The sequence below is a fragment of the Pinus tabuliformis genome, chromosome X (assembly GCF_031772625.1).
Source record: "Pinus tabuliformis cultivar Carrire ecotype Pingquan chromosome X, CPIR1, whole genome shotgun sequence".
NCBI classification, from domain to species: Eukaryota; Viridiplantae; Streptophyta; class Pinopsida; order Pinales; family Pinaceae; genus Pinus; species Pinus tabuliformis.
The window spans coordinates 167,247,729-167,272,988 of NC_142308.1; the positions used below are offsets into that span (position 1 = coordinate 167,247,729).

At 40.7% G+C, this 25,260-nt stretch overlaps 1 pseudogene; it reads left to right on the forward strand.

Annotated features, from left to right (window-relative positions):
- The window catches only part of LOC149138984 (uncharacterized), a 110,064-nt pseudogene that overhangs the window by 43,869 nt on the left and 40,935 nt on the right, over positions 1-25,260 (forward strand).

Sequence of the window (25,260 nt, forward strand, 5' to 3'; positions counted from 1 at the left end):
TCTTGTATGATTGATGATATATGCATTTGTGTGGTCAATATATATCTGGTCCTATATTGTTTGTGATAATAAATCTCTGTTCTTGGATAGTGTTATGCTGCTTTGATTCCACAGGTGCTCTTTGAAGCTACGTAGACGAGGAAGCGAGTGGCAAAGATCTATCAGAAGGGAGAGGAATCAAGCAAGGAACCGAGCGCAAGACAGAGGTTGGTCTCCTTTGTTCCCCTCTTATCTACTTCTCATAAAGGAAAACGAAAGTAGTTTTAGTTTGTTTGTTTCTAAGATAGCTACCAGTCTTAGTAGGACTAGCAGCTCTACATAGATACTAGATTTCCCGATAACAAAATGGTGACTCCACTGGGGAGTGAATAGCTTGTTTACTTTTCTATATTTGTTTGTTTTATAAACTTACAGACGGAGCCTAAAGTCAAGCCAGCTAGCCTTCGAACTGCATTTTCTATGCAAGTGCAAAGTAGATCAATGCTGCTTCAGTCTATCTCCGGGTTTTGTTTATAAACTGAACAATTGATTTGTAAACATCCTAATTGCCCTTGTGGTGGCTCTGGTAACCTCCTTAGATCTACCCCTGTGATTTATTTATTGATTATCACTTGCTCGGCCTAAATCCCTGAACTGTGTTGCAAACTGTGATCGAGAACTGGATCAAAAGTCTTGCACTGTACCATCGCACCCTCTCTTCAACGATATCAGTATGCATCGCACTTCCTGTGTGTTGTAGGTGGGATGCATACTAGAATCCTTGTGCAGCAGGTGCGATGGTCAGAGAAGGCTAATTTTGCCTCCAGAATTTGGTTTTTCTTCACTCTTCTCAGCTCTATTCAAGAGTTTTGTTGTCTGTAGTTAGTATACCTCTGTGGAAACCCCCTTCCTTGCCATTATTCCACCTCCATCGTGCAAATAACTGTAAATGTTTTTATGTATTGTGAGCCATTTTCAGTTCTCTTTTACAAAGAAGTAGTGTAATTGAACTATCGTTTCTTGATTTGAAAGTGTCACAAGTGTCTTTTTCAGTCATAGAAGAGAATATGATTGTTCTTGATAGTCGATTACACTGTTACTCTTGTATTTGATTTGAATTAGTAGTTTTTCAAGTGTCGAAAGCAAGTTTTCAATTCCAAATCACAAAGTGTCGTCATTGTCTTCATTTTGTCTTGAAAAGAAGCTTGTTAGTAATGTCGCTTTGAAAAATAATTCAGATTTGCGCTTAGCTTTCTTTTTATCATTCACACATTAAGAAGGCTGAAAACAAATACATGCATGTGCATTTGTATTTAGACTGTTTGTTGGTTTGATTTAGGAAAGTTCATATAGTGTGTGCTCTCTACTCTATGTTGAAAGAATATCATCTCTCTTTCTTTAGTAGCTAGGATTTTCATTGCAAAAAGAAGATTAAACGATCGTTTATCATCTTAGATTGCATTTTAGGAATTGTATAACTACATCACACGGTGAACTTGAAAGGAAAATTTCTTAAACAAGATCAACTGTAAAATAAATTTAATGAATCTAAAAATGCTTTGGAACCTAACGCACAACATTTAGAAATCTAGGCTAGAGATGTATTCCGGTGTCGTAAAGCCTGGTAGGTGTTGTTTTCATTGCTGGTTGGGTGATTCCTACACTTTGAGACGACAAGTGCCAGAATGGACTTGTGCTCCCATGTATCGTCGAGTATATATTGGGAGACCATAATAGGCTATATCCTTTATCCATAGGAAGCCATGTCTGTCGCCCTATCGATTGCAATGCACTGAACACAGCATTCAGGAAGATTGACTGCCGTACCATAAAAAGTATTCTGCTGTTTTGCGATTGGTTTGGTAATCCCTCTGTCTAGACTTCCAGAATAGTCTCTTTCGTTCCTTTTCAGACTCCTTAAAGGAAAAGGTCCATCTGAGCACTTGTCACTTCAAGCTCATTAAAAATCAAAGGCGACTAGAGTCATCTTTTGTTTTTTCTCGACTCTTAAAAATTGAAAAAACAAGTTGTGTCAAAGCATCTAAAATTCATTTAATTCGGAAACATATTTCCCCTTGATTTTTAGTTGATCAAGTAATCCGCAATCATGGAAGAAAGTCAATTGAAACCCCATCGTTCGTGGAGGCTTACGAGTCAATTGTCTTTGTCTCCAAAATCAAAACTATTACGGACGAAGCGAACTCGTTTAACCAGTTCAAAATCCCCTGGTAAAGTTGGAACAAATGTTTCGACACCATCGGAGACTCCGGTTACTCCAAACGTTTCTAGTATCCCTGCCTTTGCAGAAGCAGTTCCACAGCAACCAAAGGACAGTAGAGTTGATCCTGGTGTGAAGGTAAACACTTGTATTACTGAACCAGCTCCATCTACAGCTGATTCGGAAGGTGTTATTCCCCAAACATCTGTTGCTACAGAATCTATACCTTCTTCGACACCAGAAATATTTTACGGACCTGATGATCTACCTCTTCCACCTAGTCTGATTGCTATAGAAGAGATTGTGGAGGATCCTCCATCTAGTACTCCATCGCAATTTGGAGTCGGGATCACCCTATATCCTTCTTCATTAGAAATTAGTCTACCGTTATCGGAAGCTCCTGCAGAATCACTAGGAAATCTTTTGGATAGACTAGAAATGTCTGAATAACCGTCGACATCTAGGACTGTGTCATCTGACACAGCGACAACAGAACTTCCTACTGTCACTCCAACAATGTTCGTTGGCATACCATCTATCCCAACTAGCTCTCAATCGCTAGATGGGGCCCACTCAGGGGCTATTTCAACAGTATGGTCCATTCCCATTTGTTCATCCAGAATAATATTCGGGAGCTCTTATGTTGAGTCTCAGCAAATTGATCCTTCACAGTGTCAATTTGGGCAGTCCGGTCCTCAAGGGAAAATCATTCCTTTGAGTACCGGATTACCGCCGTATGGGGGGCAATATACCCTTTCATTGTCTCCTCTGGGAGAACAACCATATGAGAGTTCACAACAAAATTCAGGTTATGCTGGAATTACATCTAGCTGTTGGGTGCCAATACTGCCTCAACAACCAAGAGTTGTATACTCGATGCAACAATGTTTACCTATGTCAAATATACCAACTACGCCGGCTATTGTGATGGTGTCGTAAGTACAAGCGTTGCCTGTTGTATGCCAACCTCAGGTTTCTCAAGTTGTAATACAACAGCCTCTTATCCCTACGACTCAACCACAATCGCCAAGTAGTGGAATGACACAAGCCCAAACGGGTACAATTACCCCTCATCTTGGTCAAACAGCCAGTATTGAACAATAGCACATGGCTTCACAACCATGGCTGGTGCAATATCAACAACCGCAATTCCAACAAGCTTACCAAGGATCTGAGCAACAAATCTTTGCAAATAATGGGCAGCCGTATATTCAAAACAGTCAAAATCAACCATTCTATAGTGGTTATGCCCATCAACCTTACCAAAGTTACCAGCATCAAATGCATTATGCTGGTATGCAAAGACCAACTACTCAGGCAATTCCATCTTATCTTGGGTATGCTTCACCAAACTTGAATCAACAGTTACCCTTCATGGTGACTTTAGAGTTACCGGACTAAATTGGCTAACGAACGATCCAATTGCTTATGCCCCTTGGTGGCCAGCGATTCTGCATAAACTTCTGTCAGATATTCCTAAATTTAATGGAAATCTGGGTGAATACCCGTCGAATCATGTGATGACCTTTCATCTGTGGTGTTCATCAAACACCCTAAACGATGATTCAATTAGGGTTCGCCTTTTTCAGAGAACGTTAACTGGTCCGGTAGCAAAATGGTATATCGAATTACCTAGAGCTCCATTTGATAACTTCAATACCCTAGCCACAACATTTTTAACCCATTTTCAATTACCCATAAGGTACGAAACGGGAACAGAACTTCTTACCAATTTCAAGCAAACGATGGCCATTCACATATCCGATCATATTCATGAGTGGCGACGTCGTTGTAGAATGGTAAAAATGTACGTTCCTTATAAGCTTTTAGCTGAATGGTTTATTAAGTCATTATTACCTTCCATTACAGAAGATGTGGCAAAGGGAGGAGTTGTCACTGAAGAGAAAGTTATTGCTCGTGCGCAATATTTAGACTTGATTTATACTCAGTCTAGCACACTCTACGATAAAATCTCTGACGCTCCCAGACCGAAATTTTCCATTCCTCCTCCTCCTAAATCGAACAATGACTCTCATGTCGGCGATGGCGTGATTGGTACGACAAACACGAAATCAACAAAGGCTACATCTAAAAAGGCCTGTAAGATTTCTAATCAAAATGAAAATGAGGAACTTCTGGCCTCGGAAGTAAATGTCGTCTCAACTGACAAAGGCAAAGAAACCAAGCAACCAGGAGGCAAGAAGAAAAACAAAGGGAAGAAGAAGAAACATGAGGAATCATCACCTGAACAATCTTCTGCAAACCCTTATGGAGATAAGAAACCAAATCGTCCATGTCTTATATGTGATGAGGATCATTGGATAAGAGATTGTCCATATAAAGCTAAGCTTAAAAAATTCTTCAAGAATTCAGAAACCTCGGCAGTATTAACGGATCCGTTTCCAAATCCAGGAAAAAATCTGGTTTCCAGTGACAATGCTTCCCCATCCCAAGTGCTGATGTTGTCAGTTTCGAAGAAGCAAAATGATGCTTTGATAATGACAAGGAATAAAGATTATGGGAATCCACAACTGTCGAACAACAAGGATAAATATCAACCTAGTAGTTCGACAACAACTTCGACAGAAGTTGTGCCACCCATCATTCCAGAGCTAACCATAAAACCGCCAAAGGGAGTAGTACACAAGTCGACATTTAATCCTCGTGCCAGAGCAGCACAACATTATAATATAGTGGAAGATCTAGCCCAATCGCCATCCGCTATGTCGACACTTGAGGTACTGCAAAATTGCCCCTCCCAAAAGCAGGCTTTATTATCAGCAATAGGTGGGATTGACCCAAAGGATTCTAATATTGTGTCCTTTAATCACAAAGGATATGATCCTCAGTTACCAGCTCAACTAGCTTTCCTCATTCAAGTGAAAGCCCTCAACAAAACTGTTCATCGAACAATTATTGATGAAGGGGCATCTACATGTATTATGTCGATGAGTTGCTGGAAAACTTTAGGATCTCCAACCTTGTCATGATCTTCAACGACATTAAAATCATTTGATGGATGAACATATACCCCATATGGGATTTTAAGTAACTTGCAAGTTGAACTGGGGGGGAAAACAGTAGAAATAGATGTTGAAGTAATCGACGAAAACCTCGATTACAACATCCTACTGGAAGGCCCTGGATATATGCTATGGCTGCGGTTGTGTCGACCTACTTCAGGAAGATTGCATTACCCTTTCAAGGGGGAATTACAATCATTGACCAACAAACATTTCTCCCCAATAGTTCCCAAGTTACGGGAAACATTCCGATGATCCATGGAAGCCCCCATTTGCTTCAAAATATCAGAGTAGGCCTACTAAAAGACCCTATATTAATGGGGAATTCTTCCCTCCCACCTCCAATTAATCTGGCAGAAGTGGCGACGGTAGGAACCTGCAATATGATATCTTCTATTCAAAAGATCTCAGAAAACGATATTAGCATGGATCATTTGCAGGTATTGCCTCCAAGCCCAATAGAAATATTGTAGCAATCAATGTTTTTGGCATGGGAGGCAAACCCAAATCAATGCTCATCAAGCGTTTGGATAGATAGGTCTAAGGAATATGGCACCCCTTCAGATCCTTGGTCACAAGTACATTACACAGACGAAGGAATTGTTCAGTCAATGATAATTGATGGGGCGCCATGGGAAGATTACCACCATCGTTCCCATCTTCCAGATTATCAAGAAGATACTCCTGATGACCTTCATCATCCTTCAATTTTTTATTTCCTATCAAATACTGTAAACACGGTGGATTTCGAGCGAAACTTGTCCAATATCGAAGAGACTAGCGCCATAAATATCTCGACCAAAACAGATGTTGTAGAGAATATTTATGTTGGCAAATGTTGTTCTCCTTCAGAACTGGAAATATACGAAGTTCTTTTTCACGAATTCAAAGATGTCTTTGCTTGGTCATATGATGAAATGCTAGGCACTGACTCGAGTATAGTTGAACACGAAATAAAGATGTATCCAGATGTCAAACCAGTACGACAACGGCTATGACAGGTGCAACCCAAGAAAGCCGCTGCCATCAAGGCGGAAGTTGAAAAACTTCTCCATGCTAGTTTTATTTACCCAGTTCCTCTAACCGATTGGGTATCAAACATTGTTGCTGTAATGAAAAAGCAAGGAACGATTAGAGTGTGCGTCGATTATAGGGATGTAAATCAAGCTTGTCCAAAAGACAACTACCCTACACCCTTTATTGACCAGATAATTGATGAATGCGCCGGATGTGAAATATTTTCATTTATGGATGGATTCTCCGGGTATAATCAAATAAATATCCGCCCACAGGACCAGTCAAAGACTGCATTTATTTGTCCATGGGGCACATTTGCATATCGAAAGTTACCCTTTGGTTTAAAGAACGCAGGGGCAACATTTCAGAGGGAAATGAATTATGCCTTCCATGACATCAAAAACATCGTTCAACCATATCTCGACGATCTTCCAGCTCATTCGCGAAAGTGGACCGATCATCCGCAGCATTTGAGAGCGATATTTCTACGTTGCTGAAACTTCAAGATACGACTCAATCCACACAAATGTGTGTTCTATGTCAGTTCTGGTCATTTGCTTGGCTTTGTAGTCTCAAAGGACGGGATTCGTCTTGACCCATGTAAGGTTCAGGCAATCATAAATTTGCCTCCACCTTCAAATTTGCTTCAGATTCAGAAACTCCAAGGGAAAGCAAACTTTCTGAGGAGGTTCATTCCAAATTACGCTGAACTTGCTAAAGGTTATACACGTCTATTGAAAAAAGAAGTACCCTTCATCTGGGATCAGGTCACGCAAGCTTCCTTTGATGCTTTAAAGGAATCCCTAATAAAAGCATCATTAATGTACGCTCCTGATTATCAAAAAGACTTTAACTTGTATCTGGCTGCAACGGATACAACCATAGCAATGGTTTTAGTTAAAGAAGACAATGGAATTGAAGATCCTATATATTATTTCAGTAGAAACTTAAATGATACAGAAAGCAAGTATTCCTATGTTGAAAAGCTATCTCTCGTAGCTGTTCAAGCGATACAGCGATTTCGACACTATGTCCTCTTTCGAAAAACTACCATTTTGTTAGATTGCAACCCCATGACTTATATCTTGTCGCGACAGTTGCTGGGGGGCAAATATTCGAAATGGATAGCAATTGTTCAAGAGTTTGATCTGGAATTTGTAAAATCCAAATCGAAGAAATCCTTGGTTTTCGCGGAATTACTATGCGATCTCCCATCGTCGTCCAACGATGAAACATCTGAAGAAACCATCGTGGATGAATCTTTGTTTCTGATATCTTCAAGCAATCCATCGTATGGGGATATAATCATCTATCTCCAAACCCAAAAATATAGGTCTAATACCTCTAGCTCGGAACAAAGACGTATTCGATACTAATCAAAAGACTACATGATCGTCGGTGATACGCTTTACCGTTGTGGTGTCAATATAGTTCTGAGGAGGTGCCTCACCCATGAGGAGGCTGAAAAAGTCCTGAATGATTGCCATTCAGGTGCGTGTGGGGGGCATCAATTTGGTTACGCTACGGCGCAAATTTTTTTATGAGCAGGATACTTCTGGACAACAATGTTCAAAGATTGCATAACCATAGTCAGAAGTTGCCATGCATGTCAAATTTTCGATAGCAAAACCAGAAGACCACCCACACCCCTGCAACCAGTAGTTGCTGTTGGGCCATTCGCCAAATGCGGCATAGATTTCATGACATGTAACCCCACCTCGACCGGGGGGCATGGGTATATCATAGTCGCGGTAGACTATTTTACCAAATGGGCCGAGGTGATGCCTACATTAAACAACACTGGCGAAACGGCTGCCCTTTTCTTTTTCAATCATGTAGTCGCCAGATTCGGCGTTCCATAGGCCATAGTCAAAGATCACGGATCTCATTTTCGTAATCACATGATGGTTGAATTGGCTACGAAATTGGGGTTGTCCCATGATAGCTCTACTCCATATTACCCATAGGCCAACAACAAGTTGAAGCAATCAACAAGGTCCTGAAGCGGATGCTGCAAAGGATGATTGGAGTCCACAAAAGGAGTTGGCACCTGATCCTGTACTCAACCTTGTGGGCATACCGAACATCGGTAAGGAATGAAACTGGGTTTACACCCTTTCAACTGGTGTATGGCCTAGAAGTAATCTTACCAGTTTAGTGTGAAATCTCATCCCTCAAACTCGCAGTCGACCTTCTCCATGGAACTTCAGAAGAGGAGGCTCGTTTCTTGGAACTAATCCAATTGGATGAAACCCGTCGTGATGCCGCTTTGGCTAACGAAGCCCATAAGAAACGAGTCAAGGCGCAGTTCGACAAGAATGTCAAACACTGTGTCTTCTCAGAAGGTGACTTGGTCTTACTTTACGACTCGGAATCCAATAAATTGGGAGCAGGTAAATTCAAGTCTTTGTGGATGGGCCCCTATATTGTTAAACGTGTATTAGCAAAGGGGGCCTACGAGTTAGTGGATTATGATGGGATTCCACTGGCGCAACCCCGTAAAGGGTTGTACCTTAAGCATTACTACGCATGATTTAGTGTAGTAACCCCTATGCTTTTGTTACATTTTTGTTTTCACTAAGGGTAATTATTTCGGTCAAGTAATCCACTTTTTACATTTGTTGCAAATGTCAAACCTATTGGAATCATTTGTTGGATATGCCGATGGAGCGAGTCGTAGTTTGCGGAACCTATCTTCTGTGGCCTGGGCCATTTTTTATCCAAGCGGCGAGTTAGTAAGTTTTAGAGGGGTATGTATTGGTCGGTCAACAAATAACATCGCTAAATATAGCGCATTGATGGAACTCCTCTCTGATGCCATCACACATGGCATACACCGACTTGTCGTCAGGCTAGACTCACAACTCATCATCCTACAACTCACTGGTATCTACTCTGTCCAAAATCCAGCTATCTATCGCATGTTCCTAAGGGTCAAGATTTTGGAAAGGCAGTTTGATTCTATTCAATATCAGCATATTTCCAGAAACTTAAACACATTAACAGACTCATTGGAAAATTATGTGTTAGATAGATATTTGCAACATTTATAAAAAGAAGCATTTCATCAATATTTTCATCAGGATCATGTAACTTAACCAAAATAAAACTCTGAAAATCAAAAATATATATATAACTGTTTGTGGTTTACACATAATGTTCTGTAACCAAGAAAAAATTGGTCAGATGACCCAAAACTCAAAATGCTAGGGGGCACCCTAGTCTAATGGTGTTGATGATAACAAGTCATCGCCTATGCAATCATGCGTAAAAGCCAAGTCCATCGACTTGGCACGCCAGTAGTATGTCGCTGCAGCCTCAGAGGCAGCTCATCGGTCCTCACATCTAGAATACCAAGAGTGAGACCCTTGACCTGATCCTGCAATGTTGAAAGAGTCTCGGCCACATCAAGGTTGCGAAGGATAGCCCTCCCCACAGCCTCTCCTGCCGGAGCGGCAACTGGCGCTCTCGGATGTACTGCTAGTCGAACTGGTCCAATGTCTGCATGAGCACATGAGTTTTGATTAGTCTTGAGTAAAGAAAATATAAGAACATTATGAAAAGCAATAAACAGGAATATGGTCAGAGAATTTACCTATGACACCCCACTGCTCACCAACCGGTAGTGCCAAATCCGGATCACCCCGGAAATCCATACTAGCATATGGACACTCAGCAAAAACCATCTGCTGACAGTTGAACCACTCAAAGAAGGTATCAAAGAAATAAATCTCAGACTGACCCGCATGTCGGGCCATGAAGTCAACCCATCTCTGCATCCGTGGCTCAGTCGGTGGAGGTAAACCAAGTGAAATATACTGTGGCTGCATCAGTGGGATATTTTCCAAGGCGAAAGTGATCAAAATAGAACCATAACCAAAGTTCTTCAATCTTCCATTTTTTACCTTGGTCAGTTATTCTTTCATCACAGAGAGTACTGCATCACACCAGTTGAACACCTTTGGTTCAAGGCATTCCAAGGCATACTGCATATAAGACCTGTTGGCCACATGAAGAGTTGCACTACCAGCCAGTCTAGCAAAAGTGAACAGAATGGTCCTCAAGGACCTGTCAGTGACATCTCAGATATTGATCTTGCCGTCCTTACTTGGCTGAGATCCCTCTCTGCAATACTGGCGAATATAATCTCTCACGGATTCATCCCCACGGGCCGAACCTGATAATGAGATAGGGGCACCATGCCTTCATAAACCGGTCCAAAAATAGATGTCCATGATAGTCAAGGGGATGGATTTGCCCCTAATCTGGAACACCTGGTCAGTAGGATCCCATGCATCGAGAAAATATTGCAACAAGTTGATTTGTTGCCTCATGCTAGAGATGCGAAAAAACTTCAGCAGGCCACAGTTCCGCAGTGCAGTTACCGTACCCAGATCATGTAAAGCAAGCATGTCCTCTTCTTCATGCTCACGTTCTCGCCATGTAACAGGCATTTTGCTCCGATGAATCTCTGAAAACAAACAAGAGAAGAGTCAGGATCCTGATTTGGTGAAAAACAGGCAAAAATTCCATGAAAAAACTGTGCACAAGTTTCCCTCCTTGCGCCCATCGCACCCCCAGCAGTGTACTGGGTGGGATGCATACTGACTGGCCAATGGCCAGGCTAGTATGCATCACACTTTTCGATGTAGGAAAGGTGCGATGGAGCCAGGGCGAATTTTTCAAACCCCAGGGGCTCAGAAAAACCAGGAAACATGCTCAGAATTCAAAAAAGAAAGAATGAAACTGAAGAGCTCAGGTTTAGCTCTTACCTGGTCCAGACGGTGCCAAGAATCGTCCACAGAATCTCCCAGAATCAGCTAGTGAAAATCAAGGGGGAAAGAACCTCCAAAGCTCCAACAAACCAAAGTTCAAATGAAATGGTAAAATGAGAGGTAAAAACCACTTTTAAATTACTTTTCACGTAATTCAAGTAAAATATTAGTGTTTTGACTCATTTTTCAAGCATATATTATTCGTTTCTAACTAGTTTGATGAAGCAATTGAATAAGCAGTACAACCTTTGAAGGAACAAAGTTGTCAATGGTAAAATCAAGGTAATCAATGACCATTATATCGAGCAATTTTTATGTGGAGTTCAAGCTCATTAAAAATTAAACATAAGCAATGAGCAAATGTTTCCCCCAGATTTTAAGCTCATTCATTAAAAAATGAACCAATTTCCGGTAAATAACCATTGTGAATGCATTATCATTAGCCTTTGAAGCCTTGGTCGTGTTCTCATCATCACCTCCACTGTGGATTGGCTGATCATTCACCTCCATTTGATTGTTTACCCTTTTTGAGGAACAACTGCGAAGAGTGATCCTGTTAGCCATCCTTGTGACACTGCCATGATTGGAAAATTCTAAACCTTACCTGGAATCAGCTGCTACCCGAATTTATCACTCGTTCCTCGAAAAACGAGTCTCCTTTAAGCTCTTTTCATCTGACTCGTAAAATATGAAAATATTTCCGAGAAATTGGCCTCTCCAGCTCGTTAAAGTGACCGGAAGTGCTATCCCTCCTTTAGATTTTAATCTTTTTGGAACTGAGGGATTATTACACAAAAATATCGAGCGCTTGTTTTGTTCGGCTCGTTAAAATTACTGAAAATTCATCCCTTTTGTATTATTTTATACTTTTTCGGACTTAAGGGATTATATGATGAAAGAGGATTATTGGAGTTTTCTTTACGTCCCTTTCAGACTCTCTAAAATTGAAAAGGACTGAGTTATCTTTGTCGTTAAACTCGTTAAAACCGAATAGCGACAAACTTGTCCATATAGACAAGAACAAGTTTCACTATCGCTAGGCTCGTTAAAACATAGCGATGGGTTTGCCCGAAGGGCAGATTATAGAACAAGCATATATTATCCTCCTCAAGCTTGACAAAAATAAAGAGGTACTGGTCAGCAATGACTGGGGAAAAATTGGGAAGAAAACTTGAAGAAACTTTATGGTAGCAAGTCGCTCTTGAACATGACACTTTCACTCCGCATCCGAGTCGGGTTGGGTTGTTTTGTTCATTGGTCATATCACCATTGGTCCATCACACCATCCACATTTGGGGTTAACGCTACCAATCCATCATGTCAGTGTCGCCGGTATGTTCAAGAGAAGTCGCTCAGAGAATTCACGTGTGTCTCATCCACTACAATACATTCACACTCCATTCTTTCATGACCACCACCCTGAACCTTATATCATCAGAACGTTTTCACCTCCATTAAAATCATTTGCTCTGTTCTATGTCGTATATGTGGGATTCATTAAGGCCCTCCTACAATGGATCACTTCTTGTCGACATCAGCTCATTATCCAGGAAGTCGATCTAGGAACAACCCTTTCAGTACTTTGAAGCTTGCATGCCTCAATGGCAAGTTTCTCACTTCCGACGATAGGTTTACATCAATGGCCTTCGACCGAAAGATTTTGCGTGGTGTTCGACACCAAGTCCTTTTTTCACACCACGTGAATTGTACTATCGTACCTTGAGGGTCATCATCATTATCGGTGATTCCTCTCATGCCTGTTAACGGCTTACATCACTGGCTGGTAATCAGATGATGTCTTTCCATGTTCGACTCTAGAACATCTCTCACATGGGTTGACTTATACTTTGAGTGAAGATCAAACGAGATTGAAGACCCTGGATCTAGTTTCATCCATCCGGGCTGCGATATATATTCAGGAAAATAAAGACATCAAATGTACATCATTGCTTCACAGATAATCATCCAATCTAAGGGATGATGGCTCTACCAGAACCATCAGTCTGCACACAGACGATTTTCTGTCTTATGTACATGAAAATGAATTTATAAAGCTAAGCATGGGAATGCCTGCCTCAGCTAGATCATGAAAATATTATGAAGATAATGTATTGTATTATATCTTATTACAGGTCGCCTTCCAACTCGAAAAAACTTCGGATCCTCATGATAAAGCATTTCACTCGACATCAAAAGATTAACGACCTCATGCTTTAGGGAGCAACTGTTATAGACATTTTTGGGCACTGCAAGTCCAATCATATATGTCCATAAATCAAGGGCTCCTAAGTCCCTAAAAGTGTTGTTTCACACCCTAAAGGAACAAGGTCAGCTGATTACATCATCTCCTAGAAGTTCTCCACAGAAAACTGTTGAGAACTGGTCAAAACTGGACCATACAGATTGCCCGGTGCAGAAGGTGCGATGCATCCCACCTGCCTAGAGTAAAAGGTGCAATGCATACTGGATAGCTCTTCTGCAGGGTGCGATGAGCGAGAGTGGACAAATGGCAGAGACAGTTTGTAGGGTGGTTCGGCATGGAATCTTCCAGAAACTTCTCCTATGACACTTGTCTCTCTGAATTTGCCCAGGGATGAGTAAGAGATCATCAATCTCCAAGTGGAATCAAGAACTATCAGAGAGAGGACACTAATCAAATCTAAGAAGCTGACTCACCTCCCTGCAATCATCTATATATGGATCCCTCATCCCAGAGATCTAGAGGCTGGAATTTTGTATCTTGTAAGGAAGTGTTGCTGGTTTCTTGGTGTAACATCATAGTGTTGGGTGATCTAAGCTTTTCATGAGGTGAAGAAGGGCTTTCTTGCTGAGAGGATGACGTTGGGTCAGAACAATTGGTTGTAATCCTCTTTGTTATTCTTGATATTAATAAAGCTATTCAAGTTTTCCTCCACATTCTTGTATGGTTGATGATATATGCATTTGTGTGGTCAACATATATCTGGTCCTATATTGTTTGTGATAGTAGATCTCTGTTCTTGGATAGTGTTATGCTTCTTTGATTCCACATGTGCTCTTTGAAGCTGGGTAGATGAGGAAGCGAGTGGCAAAGATCTATCAGAAGGGAGAGGAATCAAGCAAGGAACCAAGTGCAAGACAGAGGTTGGTCTCCTTTTTTCCCCTCTTATGTACTTCTCATAAAGGAAAACGAAAGTAGTTTTAGTTTTTTTGTTTCTAAGATAGCTACCAGTCTTAGTGGGACTAGCAGCTCTGCATAGACACTAGATTTCTCGATAACAATGATTTCACAAGTCGACTGTTTCTTGGAGATCCAATAGAAGGAGGCTTAGCTCACTCCTCTGATTTCACAAATCAATAGTTTCTTTTCGTCAAACTTACAATAAATGGTTGAGAGAGGTTTTCCCTAATTAAACTAATCCAACCACACAAGTCCTCTCTAATCATGCGCAAGGATCAAACTTTGCTTGTAATGGCTGAGAGCATAACAAGACTTGGATGGGAGATGGTTCGTTACTTTTGAAAAAATGAAATTAATCTAAAACATAAAGAAATTTAATCTACTTAAATGAAATAAATCTTTTTTAATGTGTTTTGTGGTGCAAGGTTAATTTTAAGCAAAACAAAATCACACCATGAAAATGAGAGAAATACACAAGAGACCCCTTGTTGGGTAGGGGGAATGGGATGCCAAGGAGATTCTCCTAACTCCCTCAAGATTACAATGATTGTTATGGGTATCCCTTATGAATAAAGGGAAAATGGTGGTTTTCAAAGTTACAATGGTTATAATAATCCCTTTTTTACAATGGGAAAGTTGTGCGAATTTCTCCCTAGCGTCCTGGCCAAATGCGGAACTAGTTGTAAGGCTCCTACAACAGCTCCATAATGGCTCCAAATGTGTCCAAAGGATCCTCTAGGGTGACACTCGTGGTTCACCGAAGGAGTTGGAATTTTCGCCCGGAAATCCCCTTGTGCTAAGTAGCTCAAGCAAACAATATGGTTCAGTTGTCAAATTGTCAAAAGCCCCAAATGATAGCCCTCACCTCCTATTTACGCTTGTTGCCTTCCTTCTCCCTTGTGGGCCCCATTCTCCACTAGTATGCTCCCACTTCTTTTCTTTCTCTCTCCACAAATGCGTGCTACCTAAGGGAGTGAATATTCCCTTAGTGTGTGACCCCCACAACCCACCAAAAATTTGATATTTCCCTTTTCCTAAGTCAAAATTCCAAAAATTGCTCCCAACACCAAAATTAATCAAAATTGTGATGCCTCCTAAGTAGCTTGAGAAATTGGAGATATTAGAGTGCCCCCTACCAAAATTTGCTAGTCCTTAAGCAATTTTAGTGTAGGATGTTGCAACACTTGCTCACCCTCCCAAGTGGCATCCTCCTCAGGAAGGCCCTTCCACTTGACTAAAGCCTCCCTAATAATATTTTTTTCTAAGCTTCCTTTGATGCACATCCAAAATGGCCTCCAACACCAACTTTAGATGCCCCTCATCATCCAACGGTGGCAACTCTGTAGTGATTGTGACCTGCTGTCCAAGTGCCTTCTTCAGGCGTGACACGTGGAAAATGTTATGCACCTTGCTTCCTAGTGGAAGCTCCAACCCATATGCCACCTCCCCAACTCGCCTAGTCACCCTGTATGGCCCATAGAATCGTGGCTTGAGTTTCTTTGCACCCTTCTACTTAAGTGATGACTGCTTGTATAGTTGGAGATGTAACTAGACTATTTCACCAACCTCAAGTTGCCTCTCAACTTTGCGCCAGTCAGCATACATTTTCTGCTAATTTTGTGCCATTTGCAGATTAACATTGAGAGCCTTGAGGATCTCTTGGCTCTCTAGGATCCAATCTCTAGCCCTTTGGGCTGTGCTGTCTCCATATCAGTAAATGATAATGCATCATAACCATAGAGGGCACAAAAAGGAGACATACCAATCAGCATGTGGTAGGTGGTGTTGTAGCAGTACTGTCCAAAGTGCAACGACTTCACTCGTGTGCATTTATTCCTTGTCAAATAGTTGCGGAGATATCCCTTCGACCACTTGTTTATAATCTTTGTCTACTCAATTGTCTAGGGGTGATAAATGGTGTTGGGAGTGAGCTCCGTACCCACCAACCTGAACAACTCCTGCCAAAATGCTCCCATGAACCTGTTGTCTTGGTCACTGATGGTCTTTGGAAGACCATGTAGCCTGAACACCTCTCTAAAGAAGAGCTCAATGACCTAGGAAGCTAAAGACCTAGCTGATATAGCAAAAAAATGAGCAAACTTGGTTAACCTGTCCACCACCACATAGAAGCAATCACACCCCTGTGCAACTGGAAGACTTGTGATGAAGTCCATGGACATGCTCTCCCATTTCCTCTCTGGGATAGGGAGAGGCTATAGTAAACCTGCCATGTGTGTTGGCTCTCCCTTGTTCCTCTGACAAACCTCAAACTCTTGTACATGCCTCAAGACATCCCCCTTGAGGCCTCTCGAAGAAAAACACTCCCTGACGATCATGTAAGTTTTGAGGAACCTGGGGTGTCCTGCCATGGGTGAATCATGGGCTGCCTGCATAATCCTCTCTTTCAGTTGCGACCCCAACACCAAGTAGATCCCATCCTCGTAATATATGACCTCATCCATCACTCGATACTTGTCATCTCCAAATGTGCCATCCAATATCTTGTAGACCTGTCGATCCTTGGAATACTCTACCAAGAGCTATGCTTTCCAATCCTGGGTAATATCCATCAAAGATAGTGTCGCGAGCCTCCTAGATAGACATCTGCCACTATGTTTTACTTACTCTATCTCGAAGTCATATGCTTGGATCTTATTTATCCACTTCTGTTGTCTCTCCTATAATTCCTTTTGCTCTAAGAAGAATCAAAGACAGTTGTGGTCAGTCTTCACCTTGAAAATGTTGCCCACTAGGTATTGCCAAAACTTAGCCAATGCATGCATTTAGCCAATATCATAAATATAATACAACCACTCATAGTCAGGGAGTTTCCGACTCTCTTATGCTATGAGATGGCCTCCCTGCATCAACAGTGCCTCGATGCCCTCACTTGATGCATCACACTCCAATACAAGGGGCTATGAGAAATCTGGTAATGCCAAAACCGGACAAGTGCTCATCACCACCTTGAGGTGCTTAAAGGCCTCCTGTGATGTGTCTGTCCACTTGAAAGCCCCCTTCTTCATGAGGTTTGCAAGGGATGCAGCTAGCTGAGAAAATGCCGTCACAAAGTGCTTTTAATATGTGCATATGCCCAAGAATTCCCTTAGCTCTGTCATGTTCCTAGGCATAGGCTAGTCACGAATGACCTGAATCTTCTCCTGGTGGACTCTGACTCCATCCTCCCCTATTACGTGCTCTAGGCATAGCATCTTTTTCAATCCAAGCTCACACGTGGACATCTTGGCATAAAATTGTTGCTCCTCCAAGATGCTCAAGACCACCTCCAAGTGCTACAGTGCTCCTCCCAAGTCCTGTTGTAAATGAGTATATCATCAAAGAACACTAGGACGAATCTGCGCAAGTGCTTGTAGAACACGTGGTTCATGGAAGACTAAAATGTGGCAGGTGCATTGGTGAGCCCAAAGGGCATCTCCAAGAACTCGAAGTGCCCATAGTGGCACCTGAATGCAGTCTTCGGGATATCCTGCTCTCTCACCTGAATCTGATGGTATCCCGAACGCAAGTCTATCTTAGAGAAGTACTTCGTTATGAACATAATTTATGTAAAAATAATAAATATAGATAATAAATAATAATCATAATAATATGTAATTAAATAATAATTAGTTAAACAAAGAGGCATGTCTCTACAAACATGACTCTTCATGAAAGGGTACTTCCTGGCTATATATACATGTCCCTCACTCTCAATTGTATCATCATTCTTATTCATACATTTAATATATAATCTTGTATCTCAATGGAGATCTTTAAATTCCAAGTCTTTTGGAGTATTTAACTTGAAGAACAAGCTCTTTTCATTACATTGGTATTAGCATTGTTCGACCCTCTAGACGGTCACTGCTGAAGAGAACCTATCTGATCTAGCCTTTGGCCATTCTTCATCAACCTTGTTTTCGTCACAATTGAAGCATTTCGCTACACAAAGTTGGAGTTTGTTTTGTCAATTTTTTCATTCAAGGCTTTGGCCATTAAACAAAAAAAAATAAAGAAAAAAGGAGAAAAGAAAATTAAAGAAGTGCATATAAAGATAAAAAAAATTAAAGAAAAAAATCATATAAAAATATATTATTAAAAAAATATATATATATAGTCCGATGTAAATTTTGAAGGAGAACATTCATATATATGAAAAGGTTCTACATTATTGATAAAAAGTGCATGATAAATTTAAAAGGGAATCTTTCCAAATATCTTTAAAACTATATGTAAGAGAAGGAAAAGTAGATAATATTATCTTGATTCTTCATTAAGTGGTTTGCAAGCTCGTGGTTTTAGCAACCCTGACCATGGTATTTTAAAGGTAAAAGAAAGACAAAAGGAATACAAAATCTCTTTATGTGAATGGTAAGTTTTACTTTTTACATGGAGAAAATTAACCGAGTCAAAAGCACATAAGTGGACATATATTTTATATTATACCCCAAAGAGGTGAATAGCGACGTTTCACTAGGGTTGTAACTTTTCAAAATGAAAAAAAAATTTATAAATAAAAGATATATAAAGCAAAGTATTATATTATAAAGGAGTATTTAAAGAAAAGTTCAATTCATAAAATTATTGAGAATATATATAAGTACAAAGCAGGTATCATTATAAAATCTTACTTGAAAGATCCATATATTAAAGTTTATAAAGGGTTAACTCTAGAACTATAAAGAGACATGCCTCTTTGTTTAACTAATTATTATGCAATTACATATTATTATGATTATTATTTAATATATTTTTTATTTTTACATAAATTATGTTCATAACATACTTGGTTCCTCTAAGCTCATCCATCAACTCATCAATGCGTGGTATTGGGTACCATTTCTTCAGAGTCTTATTGTTCAGGGCCCTTTAGTCAATACACATGTGGAGGGTCCCATCCTTCTTCTTCACCAACACCACTGATGAAGCAAAAGAGCTAGTACTGGGGATGATTTGCCCCAATGCCAACAACTCCTGGATAGCCCTCTCAATCTCATCCTTGTAGGCCTTGGCATGCCAGTGAGGGGTAGTAATCACTGCATGTACACCCTCCTCCAACTCAATCGTATGTTCAAACCCTCAATCTAGTGGCCCGCCTAGAGGAATCTCCCCAAAACTGTTTGATGTCTCTCCAAAAGCACTAGGATATCTGGGTTTGGTTGCCCTATCTGAGTCCCTGTCTCCGATATCCTAAGTTCTACTGCCCACCCTATATCTCCATGTCGTAAGTTGACCTCCATTCGATGGGTTGATACTGTTTGTGCTGGGTAGGAGTGCATTCCCCTCAATAAAACTAGCTTCCCATCTGGTCCCACAAACTCCATCTCCAATTTCCTCTAGTTGGTAGTCACTTGCCCCAAAGAATACAACCACTAGACACCCATCACCACATTGGTGTCCAGAACATCAACCACAAAAAAATGATCAGTCATAGAATAGTTCTCCATAGTTAAGGTCAAACTAGGGACATATATCGTATACTGCATGGTCTTGTCTCCTTGTACGAGCACTAAAAATCCCTCAAAGGTCTCCATGTGTATGCCTCTCTGCTCCACCATCTGGGCATCAATAAAATTGTGGGTAGCCCCACTAAGTACTAATATTGACACACGCTGTCCCTGCATTGTGCCCCTGATTCGTAATGTCAAATACTTTGGAACTCCCCGAAGTGAAGCAATAACCCCTCTAGTGGGTAGAAGTGGGCCTCCGACCTAAGGTGGTGGTGTTGGTGGTCCTCCCACGCACTGTTTTCCTCCATCCCCATCGTCTATCTCTCGCTCAACCTCGTCCTTCAACTCACTATTCGAATACCACTTTGATGTAATGGCCTTTCCCTTGGTGCACTTGTGCCTTGGTGCCCACAACTCCTGGCATGTGAAACAAAACTTCCTCCTCTGAAGGTCCCTCCTAGTCTCATCGTCAAGCTGGCCACGCCCAACCTCCCTCTGTGGCTGTCTAGCATCTTTGCTCCCTTGGGGAGCAGTCGGTTTGGTGGGTATAGGAGCCTTGGTCTTGGGCACTACGTCAATCATGTCTCTGGTGCTAGAGATGGCATCCATCAATGTCGTGGGCTTACAAGCCCTCATCCATCCACATAGGGGATCAACTAACCGCTTTACAAACAACATAATCAACTATGCCTTCAAAATGTCTATAACCATCACGACCAACCTCAGAAACTCCGATATATATGCCTCCGTGTTGTTGGTCTATCTTAGGTGTGCCAACTCTCTGAAGTGTAGCTTCGGGTCCTTCCTATCAAACCTATCAATCAACTTCCAAGTAAACTCAATGTAAGAGGTAATGTGGATATGCCCTAGTGTGATTAGGCCATGGTACCACCATTCCTGTGCATCCCCCTCTAAATGCAATGTGGCAAACTGGATAGCATCTGTCTTATGTGTGGGGTTTAGATGGAAGTAAGTGTCCAACTTTTGAACCCATGTCTTGGCTGAACTCTTGGCTGAACCATCATAGTTAGGAACTGTGACCTTCCCTACCATCTTTTGCACCTCTTGGCTCGACTGCCCTCCTCTATAAGATGTTCCAACTCTAGTCTTGCACCTCTCCTTGAGGTGCATATAAACTCCCCAAAGGACACGACTCTCTGAATCTTGGGGTCTAGTCCCTCATATTCATCAATCCCTGTCTCCACAGTGTTCACCAAATCTGGAACAGGATCTGGTTCCCTCTCTCTTCGGTTCATCCGTGAATTGTGGCAGAGTGGGGCGACTAGCTTGGCCACACATGGGAGTATGAGGCTGTTGACATGCACGCTCATGCATGTGGCTTCGACCTCCTACTTTGGAAACCCCCATCTCCATTGTGGTCATTCCCCTGCTGGTTTTGCACTTGCAGGGCCATCATTTGTTGCATCGTGTCCGTCATTAGCTGGCCCTGCCTCAACATCTGTTGGTTCACTCTCAACAACTCATCCATAACTTGGTTTTGGCTCCCTTGTCTCGACTTCTCATCACCTTCTTGGCCCTCCATGCATTCTCTAGCGTTGTCACGCTCAGTGTCTAAAAATGGGTCAAGCTCTCCTTCTTTACCACATCCTCTTCCTCTACCCTTGCCTCAATCTCTCTGAAACACAACGCCCTGGTATCTGGGTGGCATCACCTATTGCTTTCTCTCACACTAGCCAAAAACATGCATTGATACCACTGTAATATGCCTAATGGAAATATTAAGTGTATAATAGTAGCATATACTATAAACAACAACCAAACATTTGCATGTATACACAAATATCAAATAAGACAGGAAATGGCACCAAAAGTCTGAGTCATTTTATTAAGTTTTAGCAGAATGAGTATAATATAGATAAGGGAAGAGGAGCCTGGGCTTGCTACAAGAAGCAAGGAAAAACCTAGGTTGCAAATTGAATGCCCATATGCTGGAAAATCTACCCACCAAAGCTCTACGCTAACCTAGAAATTTTTGCTTCTGCTGCTGGAAGGAAATTGATAAATCTGCTTCAAATGTGCTCAGAAACTCCTAAAATTGCAGCTGGTGCCTCTCCAGAATTAGCTGAACAAAACCCAGGAAGGAATTGATCTCTGCCCAACCACATGGAAAACCCACAAACTAGTGCATATGCCCTAGTTCTCCTCTAGTACGCACTGCTAGGAATTTTCTGTAGAAGTCTCCTCCAAAATTGCACCACAACTCCCCTCAATACCACCTGCAATTTTCCTCTCCAAATCCCTTGTTCCTCCAGACCACAACTCCCAAATTCTTTCTATCGCTCAACCTCTGCGTAATTCTGCCAGTGAACCCCTGTGCAGGCCCCATAAAACACAAATTTGGCCTGTGATAATCCCTCAAGTTCAACCCTGCAAACCACAGAAAATCTTCAGCAAAACACAAGACAAACCACTCCCGAAATTCCTGGAAATTGGTACGAACAGTAGTTGTCCCTCTCAAGTGGTGCGAATTTCTCCCTACCGTCTTGGCCACATGCAGAACTAGTTGTAAGGATCCTGTAACAGCTCCGGAATGACTCCAAATGTGTCCAAAGGCTCTTCTAGGGTGACACTTGTAGTTCACAGAAAGAGTTGGACTTTCCACCCGGAAATCCCCTTGTGCTAAGCAGCATGATGTTGACTTGGCTAAGCAGCTCAAGCAAATAGTATGGTGCAATTGTCAACTTGTCAAAAGCGCCAAATGATAGCCCTCACCTCGTATTTATGCTTGCTGCCTTCCTTCTCCCTTGTGGACCCCATACTCCACTAGTATGCACCCCCTCCTCTTCTTTCTCTCACCACAAGTGCACTCTGCCTAAGAGAGTGCGTATTCCCTTGGTGTGTGGCCCCCACAACCCACCAAAAATCTGATATTTCCCCTTTCCAAAGTCAAAATGCCAAAAACTGCTCCCAATGCCAAAATTAATCAAAATTGTGATGCCTCCTAAGTAGCTTAAGAAATTGGGGATATTACATTTGAACAGGAATAATTTTTTGGCATTTTTTTGAACAAATTCATTGTTTTCTTATTGACTCACTGATTTCTCAGAAACTTACCATTTATCAGCTATTTTTTCCACACTACAGCAATTTAAACTCTGTTAGATTCCATATAGCTCTACTTAAAGTTACAATGCAAGGAGCATATCTTTCAATCTCTTTAGTGCATTTAAATCTCATACCCAATGCATTTTCTTGCTAAGATTCTACCCAAATCTTATAAATATCTCATTTTGATAAATTAAGTTATAGAGAATTGTAAGCTAGTATTCACATCAGTCTGGATAAACCTTTGTTCTGTCAATAATGTTTTGTGACCTGATGTGGGGATTTAGGAAGAGGGATGTCTACTTTGCATTTTGAATTTTACTGTACAATTGCTCTATCCAATCCTTCTTTGTTATCTTGAAATTGTATTTGCTTATATTCAAACAATAATAAGAGAGATTCGCATTGAGAACATGAAGGTGTTCTTTTTTTTAATTCATACTTTCCATTCAGTGGGTGTGGCTGCTGAAATAGAGCGCTATTCTGACAAGTACAAGCTAAATGCTAAGATAAATCGTCCTCCACTTTCTTCTGTTCTAAAGCTTGCTGCAACTTATTTTCCTTCAGAGATATTAACCCAAGGTATGCATCCTTTGATATCTCCTTTGATTTATTTGTCTTCCATTGGATGTTGTTGATTGTTTTGAATACTTCTCATTATATCCAACAATTATAGAGAATCAATTTGTATTCCTTGTGAATTAATGTTCATTTTTTATCATGTTTATTCTTAACATCAGTTTCCCTCCCTACATTTTATAGCTAATTTTATTAAAAAATTGTTTGCCACGGTATTGAACTTTTGATAGGATCAAAGCGGGTACGTGAATATAAAGGAACATCACAATGGACATCACAAGGAGATACAACTAAGAATGGTAAGTTAACTTGTATCTTATTTGCTGCATTTTAATTTTAAGCCAATATGATTGCTCAGTCTGATTACATTCCTACATATTCTTCAAATTCAATCTTCAAAGAGTCATTGGTTTTGTTTTATATTCTATGTGACATATTATGCAATTGTTGAAATATGATGCCATTCTTTGGAATTCAACTTTTGTTATAAAAAAATTCATTGAGCTACCCAAAACTGTAATGGTGGAAGCCTTGACCAATCATCCCAAGCTACCGAAAGTTGAGTTCACTTGTTTTTCTTCCTTGTTTAATTTTTGGGTTTTTCATTAAAGGCTATGAAGTGTTGCACCGTGTGGCCTATGCTTAGAGTCTTTCATTTATGACATTGCATTGGCTAGTAATGGAGCATAAATGTCATTAATTTCTATTGAGAGAAAGAGTAGAGGAGCTCTAAAGGGCTCATGTTTTACTTCCATATAGTCATATCTTCATGAAGGAGCAAGTAGAATGGATCAGACATGACAAGTGTAGAACGATATATACCTGTTTTCACCTGCAAACTATCTGTAGTGTTTGGAACAAGATTAGAGCCGAAAATTTTTCCTTACATTATCAATTTAATCGTTACATTTGGAAATACGATTGGGCTGTTCTTCTTTTGTTATGAACAAAGTTCATATACGCAACAAAATACTCAAAAGATCTGAAATATGTAAATATCCATTATAGGACAAGTAGTATATTTATATAGAAATGTACAAAAAGTATGACATGACATAATTGTTACAAATGAGGGCCCGCTTATATACCTAGGCAGATGCCCTTTCATGAATGGTCATGTCCTTATGAGACACGCCTCTTTAGTATACTAATCACTGTTAACCATTTATTATTAATAATTTACATTCATAACATTGCCTTCCTCTTCAAAGAAGCTTTGTCCTCAAAGCTTATTACTGGCAAGGCGTGTCCTCTTGTTTCTTTGTCTTGTAATCTATTCACAACTTTCAAAAATCATCGAGTTGTCATATTTGATGATGCAAGATGATATGATCCTTACAGTAATAAATAAAATTGTTTAATTGAGAAGGGATTTGACCATCCTAAATTAATTTCTGTTGAATCTTGTGGTTACTGGATACCTTGTGTAAATTTTTATCACAAGATTGAATTGCACTGACATTAGTAGTCTTCAAAACATAAGTTCATTGTTCTTGTTTTGTTGAGAAATATAGGGCTTTGGATTAGGTGATTTCTCTTGATATGATAACTGCTTGTGAATGCTTTTTACTTTTTTTTTTCTTTTCGATTTGGTTCTTTTCTTTGCTTAGATTATTATAGTGTTCTTCTTCATCAAACAATTATCAAAGCATAAACAATAAAGAGACAAGAGACACAGAATGTAGGCGATCAACCATGGCCAAAACCTCTCCAAGCTTGAGAGGAAAACCCAAATGAATTCTTCTTCTTATAGAATCTTCAATTGACAAATACCAAGATCAAGACCAAGACCCTTGACACAACAACCTCTCCAAGATCAACTCACAAGACCCTTCTTCATTGCTTCTTCTTCTTGCCCAAGCCAACACAAGTCTAACTGCTTGTCTTCCTTCATTCTCAACTACCCTTCAATCTTTCGGCTTCTTGGATCAGGTTTGCAACTTTCGGCCTCCTCACGAACCCTAGTTTCCACACATGTGAGAGATTTAGTCTC